Source organism: Bombus vosnesenskii, unplaced genomic scaffold (genome assembly GCF_011952255.1).
Source record: "Bombus vosnesenskii isolate JDL3184/JDL3185 unplaced genomic scaffold, Bvos_JDL3184-5_v1.1 scf7180000013410, whole genome shotgun sequence".
In the NCBI taxonomy this organism is placed as follows: domain Eukaryota; kingdom Metazoa; phylum Arthropoda; class Insecta; order Hymenoptera; family Apidae; genus Bombus; species Bombus vosnesenskii.
The window spans coordinates 243,831-263,077 of NW_022883032.1; the positions used below are offsets into that span (position 1 = coordinate 243,831).

A 19,247-nucleotide genomic window follows, 5' to 3' on the forward strand; every position below is an offset into this window, starting at 1 on the left:
GGTGTTCTATTAGTCCTGAGGGATGTAGTTCACCCGGTTGTTAATTATCCAAGAACACGCGAATGTATGTAGGCTGTAATCGAATTAACGCCGATGGAGGAACGTTGATAACCTGGCCGAGGTGAATTGTTATGGTTTGTGCGACTTTAGAGGATTGAATATTACAAGGGACGAGGTGCCTTCAGTTTCAGTGATTACGTATCGTGGTATCGTTGCTGAGTTTGTGGTACTTGATTTCTGATTTATTGCTGTAATAAGGTGCTTTGAATCTACTCTTCCTTTGATATTATCTCATTGCAGAACTTCCTAACTGCTATTCTTCGTAATATCATTTTTAGAAGTGTAATTTAGAAGTTAATTCTTCTAATGATTACAAGTTGAGTTAAATGATCGTGAGCCAAGTTTATGCGTTGTATGTTTTATTTCGAGTCCATGCAGAGTTCTACGTTTTATTCGAAAAGTAATATGTTTTAAATGCACGATACATTGTACCAAATTATCTAAGTTCTAATCGTGAAGTTATGCAATTCTATATGGAATTTTTCACATTATTAAATATCATACTGGATATCACCATGCATAATTATTCGTAAAACGTGTTTGAAGCAGCATGATAAAAGCTTCCACAATGTTGTGTAAATCAATTACGAAAGACTACCTATGATCATACATGAACTACAAGCTCATAGTTACTTATAGAAGTTCTTCTTCTGTTTAAGATGTTTAAAGAATCTTTTAAAAGTAAAACTAATTAATTGCTGAATTATAACGAGTAGATTCGTGTATTTCATGACCCCAGGAGCAATTTATCAATGAACAGATGCTTGGTTAAAGATATCATGATAGATAAACTCATGAAAGTAAAAAATTCATAACATCGTATTGAATTATAAAAAATAACCTCGTTCGTATCTCTACATTACGCGAATTTATTAAATTATATATTTTGTTTAACTTCTAAATTTTTATATTTATTACATGTATGTATAATATTTATCTCGCGCGTTTTCTTACATGATTTCCTATTTATACGCGTTTTTTTGTTTTATCATTCACGTATAAAGCACAGTTTTGGTTTTGAACATATTTACTTAAGAATTCGCCTAATACACGCATATGATGAACTTTAAAATTTATTTTTCTTGAAAACGAAGCGTTTCGTGAAAATATTTTATTCTACGTTTTCAACTTATTTTCATCTGTAGAATAACCTTCTATCGATTATTTAGAATACCGACTGCTTTCCAGTGCGAAGTTAACCACATTCAAATGTATTTGATAAATTTGCAAACTTAATTTTCTCGAAGATCAAGCGCAACATGAAAAAATTCTATTCTGTATTTTCTTATTATCATATATTCGGCCTTGTATATTTTGCTTAAGTTTAATCGCGAGAAGTTTCGCATCCTGTCGCATCGCAGGTTCGGAAGGCATCTCGCGACACACGGCTCGATAAATTGAAATCCTTATCGTGGTTCCAAGGCGGAAGGTACGGGAACGAGTCGTAGCTAACAAGATCAAAAGTTGGGGGTGGGTCGTCCGGGACAGACGTGGGACGTGGTGCGTCGGTGCGCCATCCGCGTGGGATCACCGTAGTGTGCGTGCAGATCGCCCAGGTCCAGGTCGTTACCCAGATACCAAGACGTCGTGTGCGTCCACTACCACCGACGCCGCCGTCGTGACGCGTCCTATAACGACGTAACGTGTGGGAGTCTCTCTGGCTCTTTTGCCTCGGCTTCTATCTCGCGGCTCCGTATTTCTCGTTATTCCATTTTCTCGGGGCTGTCTCCTAGTCCCTTTTACGCAAAACATCGCTCGGGCGATACCTTTCTGCGTTGTTCCTTGGAAAGTTTAATAAAATGATAAACCAAACTATGAAAATTAAAAGATCATACGAAATTTGTGAAAATATGTTAATGCAGAAATTTGAAATTTTTTAGTCTTCATTTTATTGGAATGAAATATTTGTATCTACTCGTATTAATATTCAATTAACATTTATAGTATCGCTATACTATCAGAATTATTTCTTGAATTTGTATGTTTTGTAGAATACCAGAAGAATAGAATGTGTCTTTCGGACAGAAAAATATTATAGCTTCAAAGATACAAATCCACTTTTCTTTCGCGTATTTTAAAGTATTTACATCCCTGTTCATAGGTATTAGGATTGGGACTCTTGTTACACTTCCAGGTTGTTAGAGAAATAAGTAATCAATTAGAACTTAGAATCAGTTAGAATCTGTACAAGATGACGATTCAAGACATGACGAAATATTACGAAATTATTTGAAAGAATTTAAAGAGATATGAATTTAAACATTGATAGAATTTAAATTGAATTAAATAGCGCAAAGTCTAAATCTGATTTCTTGAATTGTTTTTCAACAACATAACGACATATAAAACATAAAATCGGTGTCAGATACAAATCAAATCAAAAGCCCTAATCCCATTCTATGAATATCAAAACTGATTAAAACAGTGATAGAAGGATACAATGGATTTAAATGAAGAAAACATCTAATCTTATAATATAATTCGTAAGATATTTATTACGATGTTGAATATATGATTTCTCTACAGCCTAAGATTTCAAATAAGGTTTAACAACTTTTCAGTAGTTTATCGGGTTTACCTTTTTCTATAACAGGTCTAATACTTATAAACAAAGGTGTATAAATGTAAATAATAAAAATTGGATAATTTAACTTCCAAGTTACGCCATATTGTAAACATACGAAATAGGTATTCTTCATTCATGTTACTTTTAAGTAGATGAAGATCGTGTTAGATCAGACGCGATCGAAGAAACAAAATCAACCTTCCTCCTCACAACGCTCTTTCTTAACTTTCTAATTTATTCTCGTCGCTGCATTCTCCACTCGTCTTCTGCATTTATAATTTCAATTTTTCGTGTTCTTGTTCGACCTCGATCCGCTTTACACCTTTTCGCTTTACCTCGTTTCTTTTTGCGTATCTCGCCGCGACACGAACACGAAACGCAGCTCTTGTCGACATCGACGCGCCATCACCCAGCTCGATAAATTTAGACGGTCGATGTCGAGAGCTGGACTGTCGTTCGACAGAACGAAGCTTAATGATCGAAAATTTAACTCAGTATCAACGACGCAGTTCCGATCGCGCATCTTCGATGATCACGCACGATTTACGGAAATACGCGTTTTTATTTCCATTTTTAATCACGTGTTGTGTTTGCAGAATATCCATGTGGTAATCAAAGCTTTTAAGAAAGAATTGAAACATTTTTATCTTGACAAATTTTTCTTTTATTAGTTAATGAGTAGTAATTTTCGTATGTTTTTTATACATTTTTTGATTAGGGGAAACGAATTATTTCATCATTCTGGTTGATTATAACATAATAATTTCTATATGTAGAGGTCTCTTATCTTTTTACGCATAATGTAAATTATATTATGTCTATATTTGCGAGGACTAAAACTGGCCTGTACAGGTTTCTGTTTAAGTCACGATCTAGTTAAGAGATTAATTTAAGAAAATAAAAATATTTTATATAAATATATATAGATAAATATAGGTATAGATACATATATAATTTATTGATTAAATACAAACCCTTTGTTGTATTTATAAATTATTATTTCTGTAATTATACTTCGTATGACGAAGCAGATATTTAATCAACTGTTAAAAATAAAAATAGTACAAAATAATTATACTGTACTCTATAAAAAAACGCAGACATTTAATAAAATAAAATACCAATATAATGAAAGCTTTCAATAAAGTTTTATGTATTTTTTGAAACTCGGAAGAAGAAGAATTTTTAGAAGATCGAGATGGATCAAATTATTAAATACTTCTTTAGTATATTTTTAGTTCTACCATTTACATCTATTATTAACCCTTTAAACTGGTTTATTTTATATATATTTTGGAATTCTTATCAATATGTACATCCATTGCATTATACAATAGTTGATCGAGTTTAATATTTGACATTTTTTCCAATAAGAATTAAAGCCTTTTCCAAGAATCTCAGGGGTAAATTCTCACTTACCAAAATTTCACTACGAAAGATTAATTATTCGGATAAGGCACAATTCAGTACGAGTTCCTCGATTATCCACAAACAAACTCTTAAACGAATAACGTACAATACAAATCCCGAATTTTCTAAATTTCGTAATTATTCGCGTTTAACGAAAGCATCTTACTTCAAGGTGTTAATTCGTACAAGTTCTAAACCTACGAATACAAGTTTCTTAATTATCCATTAATAAACATTTAGACGAATAACCGTAAAATTTTTTAATTTCTATCTTTCCTTCTTTAAATCTCATAATCATGCGTCTTGATCAAAAGTCTCTATCTAGTTTCTAGATACTAGTTCGTACAAGCGTCAAGCATACTGTAAGTACTTCATGCTCCTTCCATACAAGATAAACCATCGAATGAAATATTTATAGTACTAGCGCCTCATCTCTCCCCTTCCTTTCTAGAAACTGCAGCTTCACGGCAACGTGCGCGCGTTGTATCTCAAGATCTTGATCTTACGTTTGCTAAACTCCTACAACGGTTGCCGCGATGAAATACGACGCAGTCGGCCAGGGAAGCTTTAGTTATAACGGCCTGGACAAATTACGACTGGCGCGTGACTAAAATGGTCACGCCGGACGAATTGTCGATCGTTAACACCTCCGTGCCAGTGAGCGCGCCGGCATTATTTGCATGAGGTTGGTTCATGCTGCATGAAAAAATAAACGCTGGGAAAAATCAAAGAGAAAACGCCGTTTGTCGCACCTTCTTTAGGTACCAATCGATGCACTGGCGAAATTTGCGAATTTTTTAATATCAGTGTGTAAAACTTTCACTTTTCACTAAACTCATAAAGTTTGTTTCGAAATCGATGGCTCGCGAATAAAAGTCAGAAAGGAGTAGAATTGATGGAAAAGATTATGTGTATTGCGGATTTTTGTGCAATTATGTAAAACTTAAAGATGCAGAAATGGACAGAATATACATAATCTATAGAAATATATATACGAAATATCCAAAGTAGTATATCCATTATAATTTTTAACAAGTAAAACGAATCTCTACTTCAGTTCTATTTCTTGAGTCGTGTTGGTAAAAATATAAGACATAAAAATTCGTAGTCTAGTTGTAACAGTTAAGTTTCGTGTATCAAAGTTTCCGATGATATATACAAGTTTTAAAATTTGTATTATACGTCATTAAAAAAATAACATCCCTTTTTAATAATTCTGGAACGAAAATGTGCTCTGATATTTATTTACTATCATGACACACGACAGCAACTCCCCTCGTCTAAACTTACAAAGCTTCTCTCAACTCCACCAATGTATGACAAATCCAAAACCAAGGTTACAAGAACCTCGTTCTCTCTGAAACCAAGGTTACAAGCCCTCTTAAACCAAGATTACAAGTCACCTCATCCCAAAATACCTCTGATCCTCTATAAAAGCCCACCCAGTTCACTTTCAATTTTATCATAATTTTAAACGCTCAGGTACGGCATCTGCCAAAAAATGTCAGCACCGAGCTCGAAAAATTCAAAGAATCGTTACAATTTTATCATAAACGACCCAGATCTGCCTTCCTCGGAGATGTTCTACGGGAAGATCACCGGAATGATCTCATATTCTCGGCGAGTCTTATCCATTTAAATTCCCAACCAGGCTGGAAATCGCCATCGGTACGGATTACCGATCTCGTGGAATTTTCGCGTGACGATCGACCACGATCATCGCGATATCGCTTGGATCGGTTACTAGATCGCGGCCGGTGGCCCGGTGCTAGGCGACAATGCAGAAACACGACGGCGACGACGTGTGGGCTCGGCTGAGGTGTGGGTTCGGCCGCGTTTAAGCGGTCGTATTTGGCGATACACGACAGAAAACGGTCGTGTGGGCTCGTTCAGCCTACCCAGCATCGTCGTGCTCGGAGATCTGTACTCTGGCGAAAGCGATACTCGGAAATTAATCGCGAGGTCAGTTTTTTGCGGCTCGTTGTGGTTCGCCAATAAAATTGCTAATGCAATGGCAATAAAGCGGAAGAAGTATTCCTTCGTAAACGTATTTTCCTTCTGGTCAGGATGAGAGACTATGTCTGGATATATTCCTTCTTCTTCTTTGATTGCTTTTTCCTCTGCTGCTTAATCGTGAAACGATTGCATGATAGAGAGAGAGAGAGAGAGAAGGACGAGACGGTTTTAATTTGACAAGATCGGGAACGACGTTCGTCACGCGAGCCTCAACGACGTGCACCAAGCTGAAGAGGTTAATGGAAAGTTATCTTCTTTAATCTCGAAGGCTGTCGCGCGCTCGTGCACGTCGCGCCTCGCCGTCAGAGCCAATTGAAGCGGCACGTGATCACCGCGGTGACTGGGTAATCGCGTCGTTCTTCTGCCATTCGAGGCGCACGCGGCTTCCACGTCGCGTGCTACACAGTCGTCACATTTTCGATGTTATTAGAGCGATATAGGCTGTTTTGGAGCCGAATGGATTGTAATTCGCGCTTTTCTGAAATCATCATTATTTTTTGTAGTGTTGCTTTTGGTTGGATCCCCGTGAATGTAGAAACAGTTGAAGTTAGGTTAATGAACATGTAGCTTCGTTAATTAATTTAGAAAGATTATATGTCTGAGTTAATAGCGTAAGAAATTGAAATTAAATATTGTATTTGACGTATTGAATACTCTTATTGATCTATCGAGCAACAGAAGCAAGCAATAGGATAGTAAAATATTACTAAGGCACAAAGAATCTTACATATTGTCGAAGATAAGATAAAGTAACTTATGTATTGTTTTTGCCGACGTACAAAAGATGTATTACAATAATATATACTTTGCAGCAACCTATTATATAAATCAGAGGTACAAACAAAGATTTCTATAATCTTAAAAAAGATAGTTTGTTATCGTTTCAGAGGATACGACAATTTCTGCAAACTTCATAAAATAGTAGAAGCTAATTGGAAGAAAAGATAGTATCAGCAAAAATATTAAGTGAATCCTTGAATAACTACGATATTAAAAGCAGTAGTCAACAAGTTTCAATTATCTAAACAAAACAACTTCCAAGTAAGATGCCTTTAATGAACTAATCATTCCAATTTTCCTTACATCGTCTGAACCTTATCAACCATCAAATCGACTTCTACGCCGTTCTTACCGTAAAATTCCATTTCTCGTGATGCACTTTGCTCGTTAAACCTTCGAACAAAAACCCGTGACAAATTTTCAGATAGCGTTTGCTCTACAAACAGTGGATCGCGGGTCGCGGTAGAAACGTGCGCAAACATCGTCTCGGGAGGATATCGAGGAGCCTGTAGAAAAGCTCGTGGACGTTGCTAAGGATGTTGTAACTCATCGTTCGCCTATTGACACCTGTTCAAACGCGATGGCTGGTGAAAGGACGGCAAAGGTCGCGATCGGAACCGCCGTGTCACCCACACACGTCGTTGGTCTCTTGTTAAGGAAGCCGCAATTTAACAGGAGCGGGATAATAAAAAGGACGGGGAGTCTCCTTAAAGCCTACGCGGCTAGGTCGGCCCACTTGAGAAGGCTCGAATGCGTCGAGCATACTCTGAGATGCATGATCGAAAGGACAGGGGTAGGCGCTAAGAATGACCTGCCTACGATCGTCTAATTAGGCGTAAACCGCGTTCCTCGTGTTCCTTATGCGTTGCCAGGCCGGCAGAATATGGTTCCGTGGATGATCTGCGTGAACCGACACGTGGGCTACAGGATATTAATCGTCGCGGGAACAAGAGACTTGTTAGGCGCGGGTCGAACGACTTATCTTTCAAGATCGCAACTAGAATATGGTTTCTGTTTGATTAACTACGGGGGTAACCTTTGACTATTTATCGAATAGTTTTTTCATTGCTTCTCCGACTTTTTACTCCATTACAGGATTACATTCTGAGATATTTTTTCAATATATATGTTAATTCATATTTTTAACAACTAGGAAATTGGAGTCAAAGCAGAAATTTGTTCCACACATTAAACCTTTGCCGTACAGCTTTTTGTAAGGGCTACTAAATTTCTCGTGACGGCTATAACCGTTGTTTGCTACAATGTGTTAAGCTATAAACTAAACTATAAACTATAAACTAAATTCTGGTCTTTTATTCACATTATCATCCACCTATAGATTATCCAACCTTTCTTACCATAATTTTTGTTTTAGCCAATTAAGGACCAGGAAATAGTTTATCACAATATTTTAAATACTTCAATTTTTCTAAATGTCATACAATTTTAAAGTCTAGATGGAAGAAATAGCGATGAACGAAATATTAAAATCCTTAGAATTGCCTCTGTAGAGGATAGTTAATCGTGTGGTTTAAATGACGAGATAACTCGATGTTAAAACTGTCAAATATATTTAAAAATAATTAATAAATACAGAGAATGTTCGCTAAGAATGTCGGTATTAACTGATTCGCTAAAGACTGTGTGAGACTGAACAACTCGTCACATTACGATCCCATTCGTTTATTTATACTGGTCGGGGCAAAATTTAAATTTGAGTTTGTTTGACGGTTGCACGTAGCGGCGACATTGTTTTGCTCGGAGTTTATTTATTATTACATTATGTAATGTACAAAACAACAACATGATTCGAATTGTCCTGTATCTCATATGCCGCTACACTTCTCATAACTAGAATGTTAAAGAGCAGAATTTAATAACTATAGTAAATTGATTGAAGATTATATAAGATTATATAAATGAAGAATTTTTAAACATAATGCAGTATATTTTTGGGAGAAACTCGAAAACGGTCTGATAAACGTTACAAATATAATCGAATCGCTACAGTTCATCGTACCTGATAAAAATAACATCAAAGACGACCCTTGTACCTTTAGTACATCTGCCATATGGCGTGTGGCACTTGGGGTGTTAGATTCGTCCCTTCATAGGTTCTCTCCACAGTACCACACTTTCGAGTATCACGCAGATAAAAGATCTTCTCCTCTGTTGCTCATATCGTAAACACGTTTACACGTGGCTGAGATTTTCATCGTCGCGTTCCTTCCTTTAACTTATAGATGATATGAGTATGTACATGCATTTGTAAGAAAGATATCTATACTGTTATTTAATTCTACCCAACCTACTCGAATTATTTGGCAAAGTAAATGGAGATTCTAAAATATTATCTGGTAACTAGGCACAAAAAGGCAGAAGAAGATAAACGTATTTAAGAAGTCTTTAAATCTTTCTAAGTCTGAATTAAGTTGGGAAAGAGCATGATGTTATATTCTATTGAATTTCAATTGTCTCATTTACGATGTATGTGAGAAAAATAAATAAATATTAATACGAAAACCAACACTGAGTAGAATTTCATTTATTCATTCGAAATTTTTGTTCATTTTCGATTAATAAACTACTACTCGTTGAACTCGCTTATTTGTACTTAAGTTCCTATCATATGATATGATGTGGATTTTGATACATTTATGGAAAATTTAAAGGTGCAAAATTTCTAGAATGTACATAATATACAAAAGTATATTATTTTATTGCAATATTGTGTAAGTAGGACAAATCACGGACTAGGTCCCAGTCTTTTAATTCGTGTTTATAGAAATATGAATTTTATCGATTACTGTGTAAGCTGTTCGTCTCTCGACAATTTCAGATAAATGGAATTCTATTATAACGAATAATAATAACAATAACGAATTAATCAAGCCAATCTGAAATGAAATGTACATTGAAAGACACAACACTCATAAAACATAGAGCTGAATAGGGACAACTTTAAACCATCCGATTCTATACCTGAAAAGGTTAATCCCATTTCGATGGAAACAAGCAGACACTGTCTCCGCTCAAAAAGCTAACAACCGAAATTGCTGAACTCTCGAAAGATACACGTGTCCACGTGGCTTTCCCGAGAAGGATATCCCGTAACCAATTCCAAAAACGAGCCGACAGAAATGTAACGCGATCGTAGCCGGTCCGTCCGATCGATCGCGAAGAAGCGGCAGCTGCTTGCACGATCGAGTCAATATTTAATACAGTGGCCCCGCTGTTGTCCTGTGACCAGTTTCGGAAGGGTGACGTCCCACCCCTTTCATCCAGTCGGGCTGCGTTGGCGCATTCTTGCCGGTTTTTGTCGGCGGTTGGTATATCGAAGAAACGTCGAAACTCCAATTCGGGATATCGACGCGAGACGAGGATATCGAATCGGCTGGCGCTTCGACCACGATTCCATCGTGGATCGAAGGAACGACGAAAAAAGGGGGCAGATATTAATAAGATGACACTGTTCGCTTGAACTCGTACGAACGATTGACAGATGTTACTCGGCCAGAGGTAGCTGTTCTTGGGAACGATCGTTCCTTCTCCTCTCGATTCCAACTCACGATAATTATCTTTTTGTTTTCTTTTTAAAACCGCCAAAATTCCACGGAACGAACGCGTGTACGCGAGAGATGGCATATATGGTGTATCATTTATGACGAGAATCGAAGATTCGATTTTTTGGATGGAAAGAATAATGGTAACTGGTGAGATTCTTAGGGCTGGAAAGGGAACCAGCCTTCTTTGGGGAACACACTGTGCGTCTGGTACAGAGGACCGCGCACGGTCAGGATCGCATCTAGATTCGGTTTTTTGATCTTCTGGCAAACCGTGGGACGCCGTGGTCCAGCGGGGAACGAGCCAAATATGTCCGTTGCCGGAGCCACATTTTCATTGACTTTTTGCCGACAAATGAATTATCGCGACGGTCTGCACGTGAAACGTTTCGCGACCTCAGGGGTATAAGCGCGGCCGATCGATTCCACGAATTTTTTGAATATCGAAAAGTTAAAACGAAATTATGGTGATTCGACATTCACTCTGCCATCTTTTGATGTTATCGTTGTCTGGTAGACTCGTGTGTTTCACAGCAGAAATGGTATTTTCATTTTACTTTCTATTGGCCCCTTTTCCCATTACGTGTAAATGCAACGCTATTGAAAAACATACGAAAGTATTCGAACAATTACCATAGGAAATTTTTATGAATATATTATGCGTGTTATGCAACATTTCTTGAAATTTTATTAGCACTGAAATGATCTGCCAATGTATATACATATAAGATTATAAGGTGTTTATTGCAAATATGCATTTAATGAAAAATTATATGAATCTTGTAATTTTTGTGAAGTGTATGTTTGCAATACATGCCTTTTAACTGGCATATACATTCTCGAATTTGTTTCAAACTTTACCGATGTGATCATAATATATCATAATTATATCACGTGTATCTATTATAAAAAATGGTTTATGTAACACATGTGGTATGTATTCAGAACAATTTGTCACAAGTGTTCAAATACTTTCGCGAGCCTATCTAAATAAAATAAGCTATTGTTTTATCGAGTTAGACACGTTACCGAAAACCGTTCCTACAGAATGTAGAATCTACGATATCTCCAAATTTCATAAAATTTTAGGATGTAGATGGAGAAAGAAGTATTACCGAAAAAGATATTGACCAGATTCTTGAAATTCATCTTTAAAAGTACAATGTGAATTTGACAGAATTTGATAATCCTAAACTGATTTAAGTACTAGAAAGTTACAAATGAAATGTTGCACCTAATTAACTTAACTGAACCTTAACATGTTGACTGCCACCAGTGACCATTGATGGACCTACGTTACTAAATTTTTTAGGATGATTAAAACAAGATAAATTGAATGTTCAACAATGTGAATATCATAGATAACATTGCCAGAGAAAAGGTGTGCAGATACAAATATTCTGCGAAAATTAAATGCTTCAATGCAGTAGGTACATTTCAATCTATTGCGAGTCCCAGGGCAAAATATAGGTATATAAAATTCACATGACAATTAACGTGTTAATAGTTTAAAGATTTCTGAAAGCCACCTGAACAAGATCAAAATGGCTCTGTGGAATGGATTCTCACCGCGTTCGGAGTGAAAATATCCGAAGCTGAGTCATCGGAAGAGCGGGCCACGCGCTGCTCTCGTTGGAGGGGATTCGAAGAACAAGCGGACCGCCGCTACACGGGAATGTATTCCGAATGTTTCCCTCGTAATCGTCTGTTTGTAGGTACGTCCGTGGATCGTCTGGGGTTGGCAAAGGGTGGTGGAACGGGGCCAGGAGAAATGGAAGGAGAGGACAGCTTCTTGCGTTGCATGTTTGTCGTCGAATCCGCCGCGTGATTGACGGACGTTAGCGAGAGACGAGGACTGCCTCTCTGTATCGTGACATCCTCTGATCCGATGTTTATCTTGCACCGTTACGAGCTCGTTCCTGTTGTTCTCCAAAAGTAGGTATGTAGTACCCGAGAGCGCGATCTTTGCGATCGTATTTCGTGCTGCGTCCTCCTTGGCTGGAATCGATCTTGCTGGACCGTGAGTCGTGGATTAGCGTTCGTGAAAGCTCTCGCAATGGGAAGGAGAACGAACGTGGATCAATCCACAGATAGGGGAGAGAACCGAAAGATTGACATGCGGACCGGGCGGGAGCCTTTAACGCAGAAAGATCGAAGGTCCAACGATCGGAATCGGATGTAGAACCCGCGCGCTACATCTATCGTTTCGCCAACGTTTCGTTTATTGCCTTTTGCTTTCAACTCGAACGCGTTGGTTAGGCTCTCGCGAGTTTGCTCTACGATTTCGTAGAAATTTCCAGGAGCTCGATATTTCTTAGGATGCTCTATCTATTAGGCTTGATTCGTCTTTTTTAGGAAGTTGGAAGGTACAGATTTCTACAAGGTTTTGGTTAGTCTAATTTGACTAGATAACATATAATCTTTTAGTGTGTTTATTAATACTAATTAGTAATACGAAAATATGCAGTCTTTCGTTAACTGAGTATTGATAATATGAAACATGTGTATTTTTCTAGCAACTGAGTATCAATATTATAAAAACTCGTTTCCTTCTAGTATTTGGATATTGTAATGTGAAAACGTGTATTCCTGTAGTGATCGAGTATTGAATAAGTTTAGTCTTATGATTTTGAAATCAATGTGAATAGGTTGAAATAAATTTATGAAGGATTAGAATAGAATTAATTCGACCTAGAATATTATTCATATTTTTCTTGGCAAGTGAATTTTCTTCGATGCTTCATTTCTTAATGTTTCTAAAATTAAGACGCCACTTTTATAATTATTTCTCATACTCCTGTTATAAGTGATCTATGAAGACTCTGTGAAATATTAATAAAAATTGTAGCTGAAAATTATTTCTCATTAAATACACAAAGAATATTTCCATACCAATGTATCACACTACCGAAAAATATTCGAGACAGAATTTTACTTCATCGGTGACACAGAATGAATAAAGTCTCGACACCAGCGAGAATGTTTTGCGAGCAGACATTCTACCGGTATTCGAAACGCGACTCTAAAGAATGTTAATTTTACATTTAATCATGGGTATCGGTTTCTACCAACGCAGTTATTGCGCGAAAGGAATGATTATGGAACGCAACGAAATTGTTACACCCAGTGGAACGCGAGTCGTTCTCGCGAGCAAGGGTAATCAATACAATTATTATGCTCCTGTTCCAGTGCATTTTCTGGAGCGCTGTACATTGTACAACCTTCGGTCCACGACGGAGGGAAGAAAAAAATAATAAAGGCTAAGAGAAAGGGAACTGTTCTCGAGAATACCTCACAAGAACGCGTTTTTCCTCGCTCGAAAAATAACGTGTCAGGGTCGTTGTATTCGAGATGTAAATTACTTTTCGGAATGAGGTCTCGCGTTTCAGTGAAAAGCTATGATTTTCCCGGACAAAACATAGTTTTTAGTTCTGAATAGAAAGACTGTTTCATTATTTTTAAACTGACGTCTAAAAATTACACGTGACGCGGTGGTGCTATAAAAATCTCAAATTATTTGTACTCTTCGAGATATACTGCATTGTAAGAATACAATAACGATAATACATTTAAACAATTTCCGTTCTAAAACTGTCAAAAATATTGGAATCCTTTGCGCCGCTTCTCTCGGCAAAGAACCAGGTAATTATTGTTAGATTTCAGAAATTCTCTCTAAGGATGCAGTTCAATTTATGACACATCAGTGTAATAGAAAACAAAAGATAAAAAATAACAAACTCTACTCGAATATCCAAATAATATTTTTCACTAAAAGGAACAGCTATAAATTTACCTAAGAAGACTAAAATAAAAGATTATAATCTTCTACCAAGAAGCCTAATCTTTTCCCACTAAAGCAGTCAGAAACGTTGCAACCCTCAGCGTCATTCCTCTCAGCGAAGAAGTAAAACCGATTTCAAAGACAAAGAAGTGTAGACCGATTTCAAAGACTTTCTCGGAAGATCGAGTGGAAGAAGGGTTGTTGAATTTTCCCCGCGGCTTGCAGAATATTTTCGTAGCTCTCGTTCGTGGCTAGCAAGTGCTCGTTCGTAGCAAAGAATAAATAACTCGGTAGCTGCTTAATGGATCGTAAAAGCGTCGCAAATTTCGCGGCCGTGGGGAGAGGACGGCGCGGTTCTGAAGGCAATTTCCAAGCATAATTCGCACCTGGTCCAATAAGCATCATCCACGGACTACCGAGTTGAATTTCGATCGTCCGGCTAAACCTCGTAAAATCCTCCCTTGTCCGCCGGTTAATCAAGATCTCCGACGGTGCACTCTGACGAAAAGTGATAAAACTTTCGTTTCTACGTCGTAAATGGCTCACCTTGAAACGCTGACTCCCTCCAAGCCGATAACTTTTACGCAGCGATTTCGTTTATCGCCACTGTTGCCTGCACACGCTTTCCAACGGCGGTGCTTACAATTCCAACATTTTATTAAATAAAGGCTACTGCGTTCGTTTAATGCCGAAGGTTTCGTTTCTACGATTGAGATAGTAAAATTGGATAATGACCAGCTTCGGTGAACGTTTTATTTTCGTTTAAGTTTGTAAGGAGGGGTTGTTTTATGAAGTTGAGGATTCGGATATACTCTTTACGTTCAATGAAAAACATTAACAAATGTTGTATTATTTAATACTCTGCGTTATAAGGCACACGCGATGCGAATGAAATTACACATTTACGATAAAATGACTAGAAAATAAAAACAATGGAGGACGTTTAATTTGAATATCCAATTATTTGTACATGTCCTAAGATTTATGGCCTGGGATAACGCATGCTCACGTATTTATCTACACTTGTCACAGTATCTAACCTATGTAAATCCAGAATCATTCACAGCCTACTCATCATTCGTTGTCTGTACCAAAATGCATTCGGCACAATACTTCCATCGAATTAACTGTCAACAACGATTACGTGAAATTTAAAGGCTGGTAAATTAAAATCCTCGCGTTCACACCTCCGCTATAGTTCGCGGAATTATCGAACGTTTTACGCGCAATTACGCTTTAAGTGGTTTTCCTGTCCATCGTTTGACCGGTGCTTTCCGTTGGTTCCTCATCTTCTGACTTCATTGCTATGCATGGAACGGCGCAAGGATCGCAGGAGGACGACCAAGGTAATTGATTCCTGTCCGAACGAGATATTTACATGCGCTAATGGCGTGCTTTCGGCTTATTTGGCTCTCGTATTCGCCACGTTTCGCTTCGTGTGTTCATCTCTGCGTATCTTACTAGTGGCATGATACACGCGATTTCAGAATCGAACAGAGCTCGAATTTCTTGTTTCTGTGTAGTATACTCGAATTGTTTCGGATAAGTAACCGCTTTCGAAGGCCGATGAATAATCGTCTCGTTGATAGCCTTGCTTCCAAAGACTTTTAATTGCCATTGACATCGGCTTAATGCAGACGTCACGTTCTGATAGATGGTAATTATGGCGAACGGATTAACGTTTGATGGCACGATGACGAGTTAGTCGTGAATTTTTTTCCTTGTTTGATAGAAGAATTTTAACCCTGCTACGATCCTCAAATCTTTGTATTTCAATCTCGTTCTCATTTTAACAAAGAAAAAGAATTTATGACGTTTCGAGGAAATGTTTAATATGAAGCTGAAATGAAAAATCATGCATACCAATACGACCTTTTTTTTATATTTTGTTTAGGTTAAGGATATTCTCTTAGAATAATATAATTGCAAAATCGAAAATGACCGAAAGAATAAAAATATACAAATTACTTTGGAAAGCTGCTTCAAAGAATTTTCAAAGTTTCCGAAATTCATTTCTAATTCCAAAAAACCATCCAAAACACTGTATATAAATTTTAAACCGAAAAAAATGGACTAACAAGTAACACACGCACACTTATATACCAATTAACTCACGATTCAAATTATTAATTATAAATTCAATGACCAAAATTACCTGAAAAATTCTTCGGAGCTTGCAAAATTCCTCACAACTCCAAACACCGCCAAATTACTAGAAATGTGTGCTCAAACTCTAACCCAGATAGAACCACACCTCTGCAATTAAAATTTTATCAGTGAACTAATATTAGACTGCCAATTTTTGTACAAACTTACAATTTTTATGAACACGATTAAAAACGGAACTTAAGTGGAAATATCTTCTTATACTTTGCATACTTTATATATTTTTACATATTATATACATTCTATACATTTCTGCATTTTTAAATTTTGCATATATGCATAACAATCCGTAATCTACTGGTTATAACGAGTTACCATAGTTTTTAAAATTTACCACTAGAAACCACTAAATCCATCAACCTCTCTACCTCTGAATCCCAAAGCGAACTAGAAGCGCACTCACACAAAGAATTGACTGGCTCATTAATGGCACGAGAAACAGGGTCCGAAGCGAAGGCAGCGTTGAAATTCATCACGAAGCTGGTCAGTGTCACGTCGGAATCTCGGGGTCGCTTAGGAACACCCGAACCTGGAACAGGCTCACATTGTTCGCGACGATTCCCTCGACACGACTATATCTAACTGGAGAGTCTAACTCTCTATCGGGTTTCTACACGCTCACCCACGTGGCGTATCGGCGGAGCACACGGCGGAGCGGAAGACGCGCGACGCACGGGCAGCAAGCGCACGTGTCGCGCTTTTCTAGCTCGGTATTACGCGCTTGGGAGCAAACAACGAAATAAGAGCATCAGATAGGCGGCCCCACGGTCGTGCCTCTCCCCGTGGTACACTTCATAAATAACTCCGGTTTCTCGACCCACACACGGCCACGCGAGCGCACGCTCGCTCATTGCTTTCCGCCTCTCTCCTATCTAAGGTGGACCGAGAGGGTAATCGTCGAGGTACGCGTCCACTCAAGAGTAAAACTATCGCGAGGTGCTCTCGAGAGTATTTCTCGTAAGTGAACACTACGTTGAGAAACACGACTATCCGAGTCACTATCAGATAGGATAGAGAATGAGAGTCGCTCTCAAAGCGGTATCCACTTGCGAGAAACACCCTCGAGAGCAACTCACGATTGTTTAACTCTAGAGTAAACGAGTACCTTTACGTACCTTACATAGCGGATATTTATGGATTTGTAGGGAAGGGACATGGTTAAAAAGTGCCAAATCTGTACCGTTTTGAGCCTAAAATTGTAAGAAAATATCATATATCGTATACTTTGTCGTCAATGATTGATTGAGAAAGTATCGTCCGAAAAAAAAGAATAAAATATAACGATGGTTCTTCGTATTTATTATATTCCATTTTGTTTTGGAAGTAAGTTATAATGTAATAACTTATCGCATTTTGTTAATAGAAATTGATAACAATTTATGCGAATGTTTATGCAATTTTATATCTTTATAAACATGTAGGTACGACACAACAACAAGTTTTTTACTTTGAATGTTTTGTATATTCTTACATGTTATATGCATTTTGTAGATTTGTGAAACCTTAAGCCAAAAATGCATACGCATCTTTTGTCTGGTTATTAATTAACAATTTGTCCAATATGCTTTTACATGCTATATAAATATCTACTTTCCTTTACAGAATAGGATTCAATTTCTTGCACTCCATGCATTCTTTTCGCAAGTTATGATCACTTGAAGTGAGAAACTTCCAATTCGTTGTTTCGCGAATCATTCCATACACAATTTCACTTCGTACTTAATTTTCTTTTATCATCCAAACACTAGCTAATTGTAAGTTTCTCGGCTGAGAGATCTCCATTTTGGTAATCATCTTGTATTCTTTTAAATACAATAATAAAATGCAACATTCAAGTGCAAATGTTCGATCGTTAGACGGTGAACGAATGTTTATTTACACTTTCATTTTACTAAATTATTGTTAACCAGATCTAACAACTAATAATTAGCCTCAAACAGTTTTATATATAAAAGTTTCGTATACATATATAAAATACATTAATAGCCCAATGCAATTAATAAAGTTGCCTTCTTGACAAAAGAATCGATTGTAAGAAACTTCAAAAGAGAAAAAGATATTACTAAATTTTACGAAAGCGTAGGGAGAGTCATGATATAAACTCCACACCATACTGCGCACCGTAATAGGCGTAACCCGAGGATGAAGAACGCGACTGAGAAAACGTGTCGACGGTGTTCTGTCTTTCTTGCAGTAGATTTAACCGAGGAGCGTTATTAACCCAAATTGGCCGTGCTTCGTGCCCTTATCCAATCCCACGCGAGCTATGTACTTCTATGCCGACACGGGAATTATATCGCCCCGGGGCTGTAACTGGTCACGTGTTCTGACTCGTTCTAGATGCACGTTTTGATGGGGTAGGGATGTGGAATTGAATTTCACAGGAATTTGAGGAGGATAGATCGGTCTGTGTATTTCGTTTGTTCGATACTTCGTATTTCATATTTCAAATTTCTCAGGTGTATTTCAAGACACAATGGAAAATAAATCGGTTTGTATTAGAAAATCATTAAAAACGTGAAAAGAAGATTTCAAGTGTAAAAAATAGGAAATTACAAAAATAATATTGTACTATTGTTTCTTAGAGTCTATTTTTTGTAACAATTACGTTTGGTAAATAATTGTTTTGTAAGCTTCCAAATAATTTTTCACTTTTGTTGAAAAGAAGAAAGAAGAAGGCTAATCAATTTATTTAATTGTTCATTTTTTATATTTCTTTTGCAGTGAATGTGCATCTCGATCTGTTATTTTGCGCAGATTGGAACTCTCTGGTTCTTAACTCGCGAAAATGCTCGTACCATCAATAAGCGGTATTTTGCATCTCCAAAGCTACTCTCGCAAGTTAAACCAATTTCAAAGAAAGGAGCGAGGCGCTAGGACGGTGTGCAGAGTTCAGCCGTGATCC

General features: G+C 37.3%; 1 long non-coding RNA gene across 1 annotated transcript; it reads right to left on the reverse strand.

Annotated features, from left to right (window-relative positions):
* Nucleotides 1-15,872: 15,872 nt before the first annotated feature.
* LOC117237925 lies at nucleotides 15,873-17,243 on the reverse strand. The gene is made up of 3 exons (XR_004494081.1): nucleotides 16,746-17,243; nucleotides 16,332-16,432; nucleotides 15,873-16,016 (listed from the first exon to the last, which is right to left on the reverse strand). It is a non-coding gene; the product is annotated as an uncharacterized LOC117237925 (long non-coding RNA).
* Nucleotides 17,244-19,247: the final 2,004 nt, after the last annotated feature.